This window comes from Pelophylax lessonae (genome assembly GCF_965119305.1).
Source record: "Pelophylax lessonae genome assembly, chromosome: 2".
In the NCBI taxonomy this organism is placed as follows: domain Eukaryota; kingdom Metazoa; phylum Chordata; class Amphibia; order Anura; family Ranidae; genus Pelophylax; species Pelophylax lessonae.
In genome coordinates, this window is record NC_138769.1 from 588,274,389 (window position 1) to 588,289,984 (window position 15,596).

Below are 15,596 nucleotides of genomic sequence, written 5' to 3' on the forward strand. Positions count from 1 at the left end.
ATAAACACTGATAAAACAGGAAGGGACTGTAAGCTGAACCTACTGTTAATAAGATAAACTGCATAAAACAATTATTGTTATTTTGTTTTTTAAACCAGAAACCATATAAAGTATACAACTGTATTTTGGAACATAAGCAGAGATGTATAAAGTACTAGAGACCCAGACTTGAGTAAAAGTACAAGTGCTCCATCAAAAAAAGTGACTTGAGTAGAAGTTGAAGTGCTCTTTAAGCACCACACTTAAGTAGAAGCACTAAAGAATTCAACATTTTTTGTACTTAAGTATTGCAAGTAGTTTATTTTAAAATTTACTACTCAAGTACTGAAAGTAAAAGTACAAGTATTGTGTTATGTAGTTATTAAAGAAAGTAGTCAAAAGGCCAGGGTCCCCCTCCCATTTTAGATCCCCCCAAGAGCAGGCCAGGGTCTCCCCCCCATTATAGATCCCCTTAGAGCAGGCCAGGGCCCCCCCCCATTATAGATCCCCTTAGAGTAGGCCAGGGTCCCCTCCCATTATAGATTCCCCTTAGAGCAGGCCAGTGTCCCCCTCCCATTATAGATTCCCTTAGAGAAGGCCAGGGTCCCCCTCCCATTATAGAGCCCCCTTAGAGCAGGCCAGGGTCCCCCTCCAATTATAGATCCCCCTTAGAGTAGGACAGGCCAGGGAAGGTCCCTCCCCCCATTGAATAGATCCAAACCCCTTAGTGAGTGACTTGACTTCAACACAGGTCTTACTTCTCCTACCTTAGGCTGTCTCGAGTCCTCCAGCCTCTCTCTCTCTCCACAGTGCCCAGTCCAGTCCCTCCTGCTGAAAGAAGAATATATTCCTACCTCCATCCAGTTCTCCCGCGCTGGGCGGCCGCGCTGCACAGTGCCCAGAGACAGTCTAGTAGTCTAGACTCTAGTAACTCACAGTCCCTCCTCCAGCCAGGGCCCAGAGAGATCACTCCGCAGGCAGGTGTCTCTCCTCTCTCGCCACCACCACTTGAGAGCCGAGCGGGAGGCGGGACTCGGGCCGAGCGGAGGGAGGGCAGCGGCGGCGAGGCTCTGCTTATGAGCCATCAAATCGGGTCAGGGATTGGTCGTGACTTGTGAGTCTCAGAGACAATGAGACTCGAGTAAAAAAAGTCAGCGGCGGTGCGGGTTTGGAATGGAATGATTCGTAACATTTTTATAATTGTAACGAGTAACTATGCAGCACATAAAAAAAAAATATCAGAGTAAAAGTATTAAACTCATCAAAACTATGTACTGAAGTAAAAGTGGAAGTAGGAGAAAAAAATTATACTCTAGTAAAGTACAGATACCGCCTTTTAGTACTTGTACAGTACAGTAGTGAAGTAGTTCTACTTCGTTACTATACATCTCTGAACATAAGGGAGTCAAGCAGTGTGGGATACACTGTTTAGCTGGCAGAGTATGAAACATTGAATTGATACAAATACCTATGGAGTAAAATGTACAGCCGATGACTCCACTGTGAGTGGTGAATTCCCTGTTAAGGTCTCAGTTTCGCTTTACAGGAGAGGGAGCGCGAGTGTGTTGAGGAACACGCTGAATCTCCTTTGGATGCTTCTTACATGTCCCTTTTGGCGGCGCTGCGTCTTCTCTCCTTTTCCCTCACAGATCTTGCCCATATTGAAGCTGGGCGCAAGGCTGAGTCTCTATTTGCTCAAGGCGACAAAAATGGTAAGTTACTGGCCAAGTTAGTGGCTGATCGAAAACCTCTTACAAATATCCCCATTATCCGGCAGGCAGGGGGCAACTTAGTCACCGACCATCCAGTATATTGACTGAATTTATACATTACTTCTCCTCCCTCTATGCACCCATCACGCCCTATGACCCCTCTGCTTTGGATTCTCTGATGGGGAGTCTATCTCTCCCGGTTCTTTTCGCCGCAGATAGGGATGCCCTTAATGCTCCGAGCAGGCCTTTGGAGATAGGAGGTAGCAATATTTGATTTTCCTCCACATAAAGGCCCAGCAGATTTGTTTTATAAATCCTATGCAGAACAGTTGGCCCCTAGGCTTAGCGCACTATTGGCATATTGTCTAGACCACCAGACCCTCCTGACCTCAATGCTGGATGCCTATATGATTCTCCTTCTAAAGCCAGGCAAAGACCCCCCAGAATGCTCCTCTTACCGCCTCATCGCTCTATTGAATATGGACCAGACAATTCTAACCAAAGCTTTAGTGACTCTCCTGGCAAAGATTATTCTCTCTTTAGTAAATATTGAACAGCCTGGTTTCATGACTGGAAAGTCTAGGGACATTAATTTATGGAGAGTTTTTACCCATTCTTCAAAGCAGAATGACCCACTAGAGTTGTAGTATTTATCAATATTAAGAAATTTTTCAACTTTGTCGATTGGCAGTATATGCACAAAGTTTTGTAGCTTATGGGTTCAGGCCCCTGTTTAGGAAATGGATTACCATGCTCTATAATAGCCCTGGTGTGGCGATCTGGCTTGGACTCTGTCTCCCCCTTTTTTGATATCGATTGATGCACTAGACAAAAGGTGGCCCCTCTCCCCATTTCTTTTTGCCCTCACAATGGAACTCTTGGCGAATGCCCTACGGGCATCACAGGCGGTGGGGGCCATCCAGGTGCGAACTATCCAGGAATGACTTGCACTACTGTATATGCAGAGTACTTAATTTTGTTCCTTAGGGACCCAGGGCCATCCCTTTGAGCAGCGCCAACTATCCTGAATGACTTTGCTACCTTCTTGGGCCTTAGAGTAAATTGGGACAAGTCATCCATCTTGCTGCTGGATGAAGGAGCGGCTTATCCTAGTCTTCCGTTAGGATGGGTTTCATCTCTTACCTATTTGGGTGTTCAAATTACCGCTAACGTTCAAGACTACATGCCCTTAAATTTACTCCCTCTACTGTCACAACTTAAACAGAGAGTCCAGGCCTGGAAGAATTTGCCACAGTCCTTAATAGGGAAAATAAATATCCTTAAAATGAGTTTTTCTATTCATTTTATACTTCTTACGACACGCCTTGACCTGGGTACCAAAATCCTATTTAAAAAAATTGGATGGCATCATAAGTTAATTTTCTTTGTTCCCCCTTGTCCCCTCTTATAGGGCTAAAGGTGCTGCAAGAACCTTGGGGTTAGGATTGTGTAGTCCAGCTGGGTTGGCAGAAATAATTTTTTGCTGGTCAGATGGTATTTGCCCGCCACTGGATGTTGGCGGACTATAGGGACTTTGCCACTGTACTGGAGGCTGCACATCTTGGGTTGTATGAAAGTTTACGGTTAGCTCTGTTTAGAAGTCTGAAGTCTTATCTCCCTCTAACACTATTTAGGAAGTCCACCATTAATGCTTGGGATGCAGCAGTAAAATTAGCATGTCCTAGTCATGTGGGCATCTCGGATGGATGGATGAATTCTCGACTTCCCCACTTTTATGGCCTACCAGACCCCATGGTGTGGGCAACCAAAAAGGTATTAAAACTAGAGATCGACCCTTTATCGGCAAAGCCGATATGGACTTTCCCCGATATATCGGAATCAGCTTTTGATTTACCGATATTGCTGATATTTTCGTGACGTCATTCTGCATGTTGCGCACACACGTTCTGCCTTCTAACACCGCCTCCCACGCCTGCGCGGCCTGTATGTGATGCCATTTCACCACTTAAGACCGCCTCCCACAGCCTCGTGTTACAGCCAGCTGCAGTCCGGTCCGATCACGCTGCCAGCCATCCATCCACCCACAGGCCCTGGCCTCAGCCACCCACCACAACAGGGTGCCAGCCCAGCGAGCAAGCAACCAGCCACCCAGATGACACCAAGCCAGCCACCCGCAGCCACCCGCCACCGTGACCAGTGTTACAGCAAGCCAGCAGCTATCCGCCACAACAAGCCAGGTTGAGTGACACCAAGCCAGCCATCCACACAACAGGGTGACCCCAAGCCCGCCCCCCACCACAGTGTTCCAGCAAGCCAGCCACCCACCCACCCACCACAGTGTTCCTGCAAGCCAGCCACCCACCACAGTGTTCCTGCAGGCCAGCCACCCATAAGAGGGTGACACCAAGCAAGCCAACCAGGCACCACAGAGACTGTTCCTGCAAGCCAGCCACCCACCACAGTGTTCCTGCAAGCCAGCCACCCACCACAGTGTTCCTGCAAGCCAGCCACCCATAACAGGGTGACACCAAGCAAGCCAACCAGGCACCACAGAGACTGTTCCTTAAAGCCAGCCACTCACGACAGTGTTCCTGCAAGCCAGCCACCCATAAGAGGGTGACACCAATCCAGCCAGCCACCACAGTGTTCCTGCAAGCCAGCCACCCATAAGAGGGTGACACCAATCCAGCCAGCCACCACAGTGTTCCTGCAAGTCAGCCACCCATAACAGGGTGACACCAAGCCAACCAGGCACCACAGACTGTTCCTGAAAGCCAACCACCAATAACAAGGTGACACCAGCCACCCATCCATAACAGGGTGACACCACCAAGCCAGCCAACCAGCCACCACACCACAGACTGTTCCTGAAAGCCAGCCACGAATAACAAGGTGATACCAGTCACCAAGCCAGGCAGCCACCCATAACAGGGTGACACCAAGCCAGCCAGCCACCACAGTGTTCCTGCAAGCCAGCCACCCATAACAGGGTGACACCAAGCCAGCCAGCGCCACCACAGTGTTCCTGCAAGCCAGCCACCCAGAACAGGGTGACACCAAGCCAGCCACACTGCCTGGCGTCAGCCACCATCATCCCACAACAGGGTGCCAGTACCAGCATCAGCAGAAACTTCAGCAAGCCATTTCTTTAATCTATTTTGCGTCTTTCAAGTTTAAATGGAGATGGATGAGGAGAGAAAGAGTAAAAGTGTGGTCTGGGACTATTTCTCGTCTCAACCATCTCCAGGAAAAGCAGCAGTGTGTAACACATGTACAAGCAACATAAGCATGGGATCAGTAACTGCAAAAAAACAAAAGTAACTCAAATCTATGGGCCCATCTAAGAGTTCATCATATTGAATTGTATCATGCAGCACAAAAAAAAACCAAAATGAATATCAATGTGATTTTGAAATACCTCCTCCACTATCCCAGGCAACAATAACAGATATGTTTGTGAAAAAAAAAAAAACAGATGTCATTGTCTAGATTCAGATGGAAGATCCCAACTGTTGGACAGAGTAATCACAGAGATGATGGTCACTGATAACCAGCCATTTACAATGTTGTCTGACTCAGGATTTAAGCGGTTGATGTCCATGCTTGAGCCAAGCTACACACTGAAGAGTGAGAAGTATTATCAAACCAAAATGCTGGCAAAGCTACACCAAAAGGTAGTTGACAAAGTAAAGGCCATGCGGGCAACTCACTCTCATTCACGACGGACTGTTGGTCACAAACAGAGTCCGAGTCACTATTCATTCTTACATGCCACTTCATTGACAACGGATGGACAAAAAGGCAATTGGTGGAAGAGAGGCAAGACCAGGTGATAGGGTCTGTCCTACTCAAGATAAAGAGGGAAGGGATCTTCCCAGAAACAATAGAGCAGAAAGAAAGAACAGAATAAAGCATGTGAGGGCAGGTGGGATTTTTTTGGTACTTAGCTCTATTTAAATAAAGTAATATATAGAATGATAAAGAATATATAAAAACTTTGTAAATTTTATTCAAAAAATTTAAAATGACAGACAAAAAGAATATTACACATACAATAGACAATATAAAAATTATCAATACAGGAGTACATGTGAAGGATCTTGTGCATTAAATATATCCGATAGAAATACCGGATCAACCCGACATGTTTCGCAGTTTTCCTTTACTGCTTCTTCAGGGGTATATATTTAATTGATATTGTAACTTTCAGTTTTCCTGAGTATTCCTGCATAACAATAATCGTATTAGTATACATGACATTGTTACAATTTAATTAGAAATCTTTATGAGGAACACAACGATGTCTCAAGGTGCGCCCACCAGAAAGTCCCAGATAGTCCCAGTAGGTGCCAGGAGAGAGGGAAGAACACCACAACCATACGTCTCACCGACAAGTGTGGAGGCAACATGCAGCATGCATCGGCAGTTTAACATATAAAGGACCCATAAAATGAGTCAGCCACTATAGAACGAGCTTCAAAAAGGGTGTTGAGAGATTTGAAAATAGGAGGGTACGTGAAAAAAAGAACAATATAAAAATGATGATAGTAACCATACTCATGAATACATCATAAGATGTACAGAGAAATGGTACACATACCCAAGGCTATGCATCGCAGAGGACACGGTCTTAAATGGAGGTGGACACAGACATGTTTAATATTCCCAGATGTTCAATATGGTATACACCTGAATTTATACCTAAATGGGGTGGAAAATGGTATCAAAGTAAATACTACCAAAAGGCCAACAAAAGGGAGTCAAAAATATCCGATTATTGCACATATAACATACCTCATTCAATAATGAGTTGTGGGTATATAGGTATATATTGCTAAACCCCTGAGGGAAAAAGAGGGGGGGGGGGAAGAGGAAGGGGGGAAAAAGGGAAGGGGGAAAAAAGGGAAGGGGGAAAAAAGGGAAGGGGGGGGAACAAGGAAACTGGATGGTCCTCTGTATGTCCTCGACCTTTGGGTCAAAGCCACTCTAGCTCGGAACGGTGAGTTTTCAGGTTGAACTGGAGTACAATCAAGTGTGGCACTAGTCACAATCTGGATGAGGGACAATACATAAAATTAGGCAAAGGGGAAACATCCATAGCCATTCAGCACTCAAGTCTCTAAAGGCCAATGTCCGATGCATAGAGAATCACGGTAAACTTACCCAGTGTGTTGATCGTGTGGGAATATCTCCCGTAGTATGGGGAGGCATCCCATATGCTGCCATTTATGCTGCAGCCTCAACCCGGCATGTGACGTCAGACAGCCCCGGGCCGAGCGCCGGAAATGACGCACGTCACTAGTCTGAGGACGTGCGTGAGAAAGCCGGAACTCCGTCCGAGGCGCCGGAAATGACGCAACACCGCCGGGTCAGGTCTCCAACTGGGCACGCCCCTACAAGGAGGGGCGTACACAGTGCTGCATTTGTGGGCGGTCATATGTGACACGACCGTTAGCAGCCACAGTGCGATCAATGAATTGACCACAATGTCCAGAGACCACACACCCGTCGGGGACATATCGGGCGGACACCCATCTCCAACACCCACATTGTGGGACAAGGGGCCTGGATGATGAACTTCATCTCTATTTGAAAGAAGCCGTAATTGACAGAAGAAGTAATCCTCTTCAGTGGTGGAGAGAAAACGAGGCATGCTACAAAAGACTTGCTTCCCATGCCTCTCTCTCTCTGCTCCTCTGTCCTCCACTCCTGAGCATGTTTACGAAGTTGCAGCATTGTTTGAACAAAACAGAAGACCTTTAACAGGTGACCATGGACATGCTGAAATGTTCCGCTTTCTGCATTATAATATTGTTCTACTTAACTGGGAGTATTGAAAAGAGTAGTGTCCACTCCACTCCACTGTCTAGCTGTTGCCTACCTTTTTTTCTAGCAGTTTTGCACTGACTGCTGTAGTTGCAGTGAGTGCCCTACTGCTAAGAGTCCAATCCAATCCACTGTCTAGTTGTTGCCTATCTTTTTTCTAGCAGTTTTTTGCACTGACTGCTGTAGTTGCAGTGAGTGCCCTACTGCAGAGGTAGTCCACTGACTCCAATCCAATCCACTGTCTAGCTGTTGCCTAGCTTTTTTCTAGCAGCAGTTTTGCACTGACTGCTGTAGTTGCAGTGAGTGACCTACTGCAAAGAGCCCAATCCAAACCACTGTCTACCTGTTGCCTAGCTTTTTTCTAGCAGTTTTGCACTGACTGCACTGCATTAGTTGCAGTCAGTGCCTTACTGCAGAGGGTAGTCCTCCACTGACTCCAGTCCAATCCACTGTGACATTGTGTAGCTGTTGCCTTGCTCTTTCTCTAGCAGTCTTGCACTGACTGCACTGCATTAGTTGCAGTCAGTGCCTTACTGCAGAGGGTAGTCCTCCACTGACTTCAGTCCAGTCCAATCCAATCCACTGTGACATTGTGTAGCTGTTGACTTGCTCTTTTTCTAGCAGTTTTGCACTGACTGCACTGCAATAGTTGCAGTCAGTGCCTTACTGCAGAGGGTAGTCCTCCACTGACTCCAGTCCAATTTAATCCACTGTGACATTGTGTAGCTGTTGCCTTGCTCTTTTTCTAGCAGTTCTGCACTGACTGCACTGCAATAGTTGCAGTCAGTGCCTTACTGCAGAGGGTAGTCCCTCCACTGACTCCAGTCCAGCCCAACCCACTGTGACATTGTGTTGCCTTGCATTAGTTGCAGTCAGTGCCTTACTGCAGAGGGCAGTCCTCCACTGACTCCAGTCCAGTCCAAACCAATCCACTGTGACATTGTGTAGCTGTTGCCTTGCTCTTTTTCTAGCAGTCTTGCACTGCATTAGTTGCAGTCAGTGCCTTACTGCAGAGGTCTTCCACTCTTCCACTGACTCCAGTCCATCCAATCCACTGTCTATGTGTATTTTGTGTAGCTGTTGTTGCCTAGATTTTTTTCTAGCCATTTCACTGACTGCACTGCAGTAACATGTTGCAGTGTGTGAGTCCACTACTGCAGCACTATTATCCCACACTGCAATATGTTACTACAGTGCAGTCAGTTTTATGCATTATGCACAATCAGGATGTGAAATGCAAAGCAAATGTCCCTTGAATTGAAGTTTTCATAGCAGTTTTTATGCAATTAAGGTGTGAAGAACGAGCACTTAATGTTAAAAAGGTTAATAAATAAAGATGAACATGTTTATTAAGAGATTTCTGTCGATGTTTGTGTTTTTTTTTTTTTATGTGTGAAAATATCGGCCAATATCGGCCGATACCGATATGCGATTGGCAAAATATCGGTATCTGCAACGAAAAAAATGACATTGGTCGATCACTAGTACCTGATCTTTGAGAATATGTAATAAATCAAAGCAAAGCACCAGGACTCCAAGCAAACGCATTAGACATAGCAAACCCTCATAGCTGCCAACTGTCCCGTTTTTGATGGGACAGTCCCGCCAAATAGGACCTTGTCCTGGCTAATTGACTCTGCCGGGACTTGTCCCGGCGAGTGGGAGAGTGTGGGGGAGGCAGGAGCAATGAGTTAATTCGCCAGTCGCCTGCTGCACAGATTGTGATATCGAGCAGTGTGGTTGTGGCTTTCCCCCTCTCCCTCCCATCGGCTTTCAGAATGATGCTGGAGGGAGAGGCACAGAGCAGTGTAACAAGCAGCCAATAGCGCTGCTCTTCTGAGTGGGAGGGTGTGGCTGTTGATAACTTGCTCCACCTCCCACTCCTTCCTAGCCAATCAGCTTACCCAGCCCGCCACATTTGACCAGAAGATGCTAGTGTCAGGACTGGATGGGGGTGAGATGCAGAGAATCCGACATACCCGAATATATAGAAGGTATGATCACATTTAGATGAAACATGTCACACACTCTCTGATAATGCCGGCTGCAGAAGACTAATGATTAATCAGTGTGTTCTCCCATCCTGTGTACTCAATAGGAAATGAAATGCTCACACTGATTGCCCTCAGTCTTCTCACACTGCTTCTTATCTTTACTTTATTTACACAGCACACTGTTATTTTCTAAGGAATTACCAGGTCAGACATGTTAACCATTTACTGTCCTCCTGTGCTTGAGCAATTGACTGTTGGTAAAGTTTTTTTCACTTTTTTGGCACTTTGTAATATCTTCTAAACTCCTGTTTACATATAGTGCAGTGATCAATGTTTTTCCACATTGGTCACTGCTAGGACACACTTGTAGCATTTCCGCAGTCTCTGACCGTCTCCTGTATCATGTCCGCAGTCTCTGACCGTCTCCTGTAGCATGTCCGCAGTCTCTGACCGTCTCCTGTAGCATGTCCGCAGTCTCTGACCGTCTCCTGTTGCATGTCCGCAGTCTCTGACCGTCTCCTGTTGCATGTCCGCAGTCTCTGACCGTCTCCTGTATCATGTCCACAGTCTCTGACCGTCTCCTGTAGCATGTCCGCAGTCTCTGACCGTCTCCTGTAGCATGTCCGCAGTCTCTGACCGTCTCCTGTAGCATGTCCGCAGTCTCTGACCGTCTCCTGAAGCATGTCCGCAGTCTCTGACCGTCTCCTGTAGCATGTCCGCAGTCTCTGACCGTCTCCTGTAGCATGTCCGCAGTCTCTGATCATCTCCTGTATCATGTCCGCAGTCTCTGACCTTCTCCTGTATCATGTCCGCAGTCTCGGACCGTCTCTGTAGCATGTCCGCAGTGTCTGAACGTCTCCTGTACCATGTCCGCAGTGTCTGACCGTCTCCTGTAGCATGTCCGCAGTCTCTGACCATCTCCTGTATCATGTCTGCAGTCTCTGTCCATCTCCTATAGCATGTCCGCAGTCTCTGACCGTCTCCTGTATCATGTCCGCAGTCTCTGACCGTCTCCCGTATCATGTCCGCAGTCTCTGACCGTCTCCTGTATCATGTCCGCAGTCTCTGACCGTCTCCCGTATCATGTCCGCAGTCTCTGACCGTCTCTTGTATCGTGTCTGCAGTCTCTGGCCGTCTCCTGTAGCATGTCCGCAGTGTCTGACCGTCTCCTGTATCATGTCCGCAGTGTCTGACTGTCTCCTGTACCATGTCCGCAGTCTCTGACCATCTCCTGTAGCATGTCCACAGTCTCTGACAGTCTCCTGTAGCATGTCCACAGTCTCTGACCGTCTCCTGTAGCATGGCCACAGTCTCTGACCGTCTCCTGTAGCATGTCTGCAATAAAGGGGGGCTACAGGCACATTAGGTGGTGAGGGAAGGTGTGCCCAGGCATGGTAGATTGTAAGGGATGGGGGGCCCAGGCAGGGTGGGTGGTGAGAGAAGAGGGCTGCAGGTGCAGTAGGTGGTAAGGCAAGAGAGGCTGCAGGCACAGTAGATAATGAGGAAAGGGGTCCCAGGTGCAGTGGGTGGTGATGGCCTAGGCTTAAGTGGTGGTTAAGAAAGGCAGGGCTGTAGAGAATTTTATTTAAGCATATTGGGAAAGAGACTTCATCATCCAGGGCTCATCAAAATCCTCAGCACCAGGCCCATGATGCTCTTAATCCAGCCTGAACTACCAGGGTCCCAAAAGTCACACTTGGAACTTAGGCCCCCGGGGCTCCGCCACTAATATATTTTTTATAATGGCACACAGTGAAATAATAAAAAAAATGCCATTATAAATAAAACACTGACCGATTATCACACAATGGGATCTGTGACCAGAGAGTGTATTGGGCTGTTATTTAATGACACTACACAAAGCCATTACGTTTTTTTTTGGGGGGGGGGGGGGGCGTAAGTAGCTGGTCTTGCCTAGGGTGCAAAATAGTCTAGCACCGGCCCTGGGCAGGAGGGGCCATCTGACCTTTTATTCCCTAATGCCCGGGTCCTCACCAGCACCACAGAGCCAGCACCAGCCAGCACCACAGAGCCAACACCATCCAGCACCACAGCACAAAGCACAGCACCACAGAGCCAACACCAGCCAGCACCACAGATCCCGCACCACAGATCCAGCACAAGCCATCACCACACCACAGAGCAAGCACCAGCCAGCACCACACCACAGAGCAAGCACCAGCCAGCACCACACCACAGAGCCAGCACCAGCCAGCACCACACCACAGAGCCAACACCAGCCAGCACCACACCACAGAGCCAACACCAGCCAGCACCACACCACAGAGCCAACACCAGCCAGCACCACACCACAGAGCCAACACCAGCCAGCACCACAAAGCCAACACCAGCCAGCACCACAAAGCCAACACCAGCCAGCACCACAGAGCCAGCACCACAGAGCCAGCACCACAGCACAAAGCCCAGTACCACAGAGCCAGCACCAGCCAGCACCACACCACAGAGCCCAACACCACAGAGCTCAGCACCACAGAGCCAGCACCACCGGCACCATAGAGCCCAGCACCACCGGCACCACAGAGCCCAGCACCACCGGCACCACAGAGCCCAGCACCACAGAGCTCGGGAACCACAGAGACCAGCAGCCCAGCCCCAGAAGCCCGGACCAGCAGCCAGACCCCAGGTGCAGCAGCCAGATGGTAACTTTTCCAGACCTCGGAATAAATGGAAAATTGGTAAGTGGACCTTTCAATTTTATATTTGAGTACCCCTGCCCTAATGTCTCTCTCTGCGCTCCAGCCGCTATGATCTTCATGCTCAGGATGGCCGGCGGGCGCCCTGTGATTGGGCGAACATGGCGGGGGGTGGCCTCTCTGCCTGTCCAGGTGTGTAACCTGGGTGGCGCATGCGTAGGTGGCGGTTTGGAGGCGGGCCCCGCCCTCACATCGTATCAGAGACCCTCACCAGCGCGCGCTCACCCTCACCAGCGTAACTTTTCAGCCGCCTGCTGCTCAGCTGCTCCAGGCCAACCGTTCCTCCTTAACAGGGAGTTGTTTCCCGGCAGATATTACATTGAATTTACATGTCACCATGTATCACACAGTGTGCCAAAAGGAGGGACAAGGAGAGAGTTAATAGTAATGTTTATAAGAGTGGGGAACAAGATTATACTGGCAAAAATGAGGAGATGCCTGGGATGCTAGGGAGCAAAGTCTCAGCAGTGCCATAAAACAAAAATTATGTCTGGAAGAGAAAGATGGGGAACAGGGAGAGAATACACAGGCTGCCTCTATTCTCTTTTTGTCCCGTCTTTTGCTGTCTCTGTATTCTCTCCCTGTTCCCTACCTTTCTCTTCCAGAGAGAATTTTTGTTTTATGGCACTGCTGAGACTATACTCCCTCTAGCATCCCAGGCATCCCCTCATTTTCTCCAATATCTGTATTTTGTTCCCCACTCTTCTCTAATAAACAGCACCCTGCTCTTTTCTTCTAGCAGTCACTTCTGTAAGGGTCCTTTCACACGGTGCACCGTCTGACGGAGTCTGTTCTGCTCAGTGGGGGATTGATCCGCCAATCCCCGCTGAGCAGGCGGATGACAGCTCCGTCTCCGCTCTGTGTGCACAGACGGAGCTGTTAGATCCCCGCTGTCCTCTATTGGGAGATTGGATGTCCATTCTCATCCGATCCCATCCGCCAGATGGATGGAAAATAGGGTTTCCATGTGTCCGGATTTCACGGACAAGATCGGATCAAATAGCAGCCTTAAGTTTAAAATTCCCCTTTCAAATTCCTGTAATTCTCTCTTTATTGAGTAGACCCTATAATCTGATAAGTAGGCGGAGATTATGCAGAGTGGGTGGAGCTTTGTGGAAGTGGGTGTGGTAAGTAATTGATAGCTGTGCTGAAAAGTGTCCCTGGAAATTTGTTTCAAATGTTGGCAACTATGAACCCTGGATACTGGACTTCCAGGTATGGAATTTTCTACATAGTAAAATTGGTCAAGCTTGGATCAATCTAGCTATGCATATAACATTCATTTGGGATTTCTTTAGCAGCTGGATATTATAGTAGTAGACACTGCTACGGATTTCCACTAGCTTCCAGGTCTTGTGCTAAGTTGCTGCCCTGCTGCATTGTGAACACAGGAGTTTGGCTGCTCAGCACGTGCGCCTTTCAGAGATCACTTTGCATTTCCTCAATGAATGTAAAGCGTTCTCTATTTGAATGAGATGGAAAGGCAGATGTCACATTCTCTCCCTCGTTCAATAAGAGAATGCTTTGCTCTCATTGAAGAATTGCAAAGGGATCTCTAAATTGTGCTTGTACCTATTGGTCAAACACCTGTGTTGACAACGTAGCAGGGCAGTCGCCTAGCAAGGGACCAGGTAGCTATAGAAAATCACTGTGTTAGCTTTATCTACCACAGTGATTTCCAGGCTCTAGAGCAGGGCTGGGGAACCTACAGCCCGCAGGCCGTATGCGGCCCCCGAAGCCATCTGATCCGGCCCTGCCATTGGCCTGCTCCTGGAGGGGAAGAGGAGGGGGAGCGCCTCCTGATTACACACAGAGCGGGTTCATCTGCTTACCCGGCGCGGCCGCTGTCATACAAAAGTCACGCCTCCTACCTATGATAGACAGCACAGTGGTGACGTCTATCATAGGAGTTGGTACAGGAGGCGTGACTTCGTATGAGAGCGCCCGCGCCGGATAAGTAGAGGAACCCTGCTCTGTGTGTAATCAGGAGGCACTTTAATCCCCATGCGCTCTGCATTAATGGGGGGCACTAATCACTCTGCATTGATGGAGGGCACTAATCACTCTGCATTGATGGGGGAACTAATCCCTCTGCATTGATGGGCGAACTAATCCCTCTGCATTGATGGGGGAACTAATCCCTCTGCATTGATGGGGGAACTAATCCCTCTGCATTGATGGGGGAACTAATCCCTCTGCATTGATGGGGGAACTAATCCCTCTGCATTGATGGGGGAACTAATTCCTCTGCATTAAGGGGGGCACTAATCACTCTGCATTAAGGGGGGCACTAATCACCCTTCATTGATGGGGGCACTAATCACCCTGCATTGATGGGGGCACTAATCACCCTGCATTGATGGGGGCACTAATCACCCTGCATTGATGGGGGCACTAATCACCCTGCATTGATGGGGCACTAATCACTCTGCATCGATGGGGGCACTAATCACTCTGCATCGATGGGGGCACTAATCACTCTGCATCGATGGGGGCACTAATCACTCTGCATCGATGGGGGCACTAATCACTCTGCATCGAATGGGGGCACTAATCACTCTGCATCGAATGGGGGCACTAATCACTCTGCATCCATTGGGGGCACTAATCACTCTGCATCCATTGGGGGCACTAATCACTCTGCATCCATTGGGGGCACTAATCACTCTGCATCGATTGGGGCACTAATCACTCTGCATTGATTGGGGCACTAATCACTCTGCATTGATTGGGGCACTAATCACTCTGCATTGATTGGGGCACTAATCACTCTGCATTGATTGGGGAACTAATCACTCTGCATTGATTGGGGAACTAATCACTCTGCATTGATTGGGAAACTAATCACTCTGCATTAAGGGGGGGAAAACCTGGAAAACCAGTTGCTAGTAGCAACATCATCAATACCAGCTAACATCACACACCTCACCAATGAGAAGCAGTTGCAGCCATCACATTAGGGGTGAGTTAATTAAATGTTTGACCAAATATAACAGGCACATTTTTAAGTTGATACTTTTGTACGGCCCCCCGAATGATTTTTAAAATACCCAAATGGCCCTTGGCAGAAAAAAGGTTCCCCACCCCTGCTCTAGAGGAATCCCACAGGTATGGTAAATGCATATTGGTCCAAACTGGACTATTACTATGAAAAAATTGCCTTGTCTGAAATTCTTCTTTAACTGTGTGACTATACAGTATAAGTGCCTGAACTGCATCTTCTGTGTGCAGCTTGAGCATACTTTGGCAAATTTATTGGTGCCTTGTGGAGGATGAACCCGATGGCAGCTTCTGTATCATAATGAAAGTGGTGATTAGGCATTTTATAATTCCATTGAGGATTGTAGGGGATAAAATTTATGCTGGTGGCCAACATTATAATGCTGAAAGCATGCATTTAGGGCAGCCTT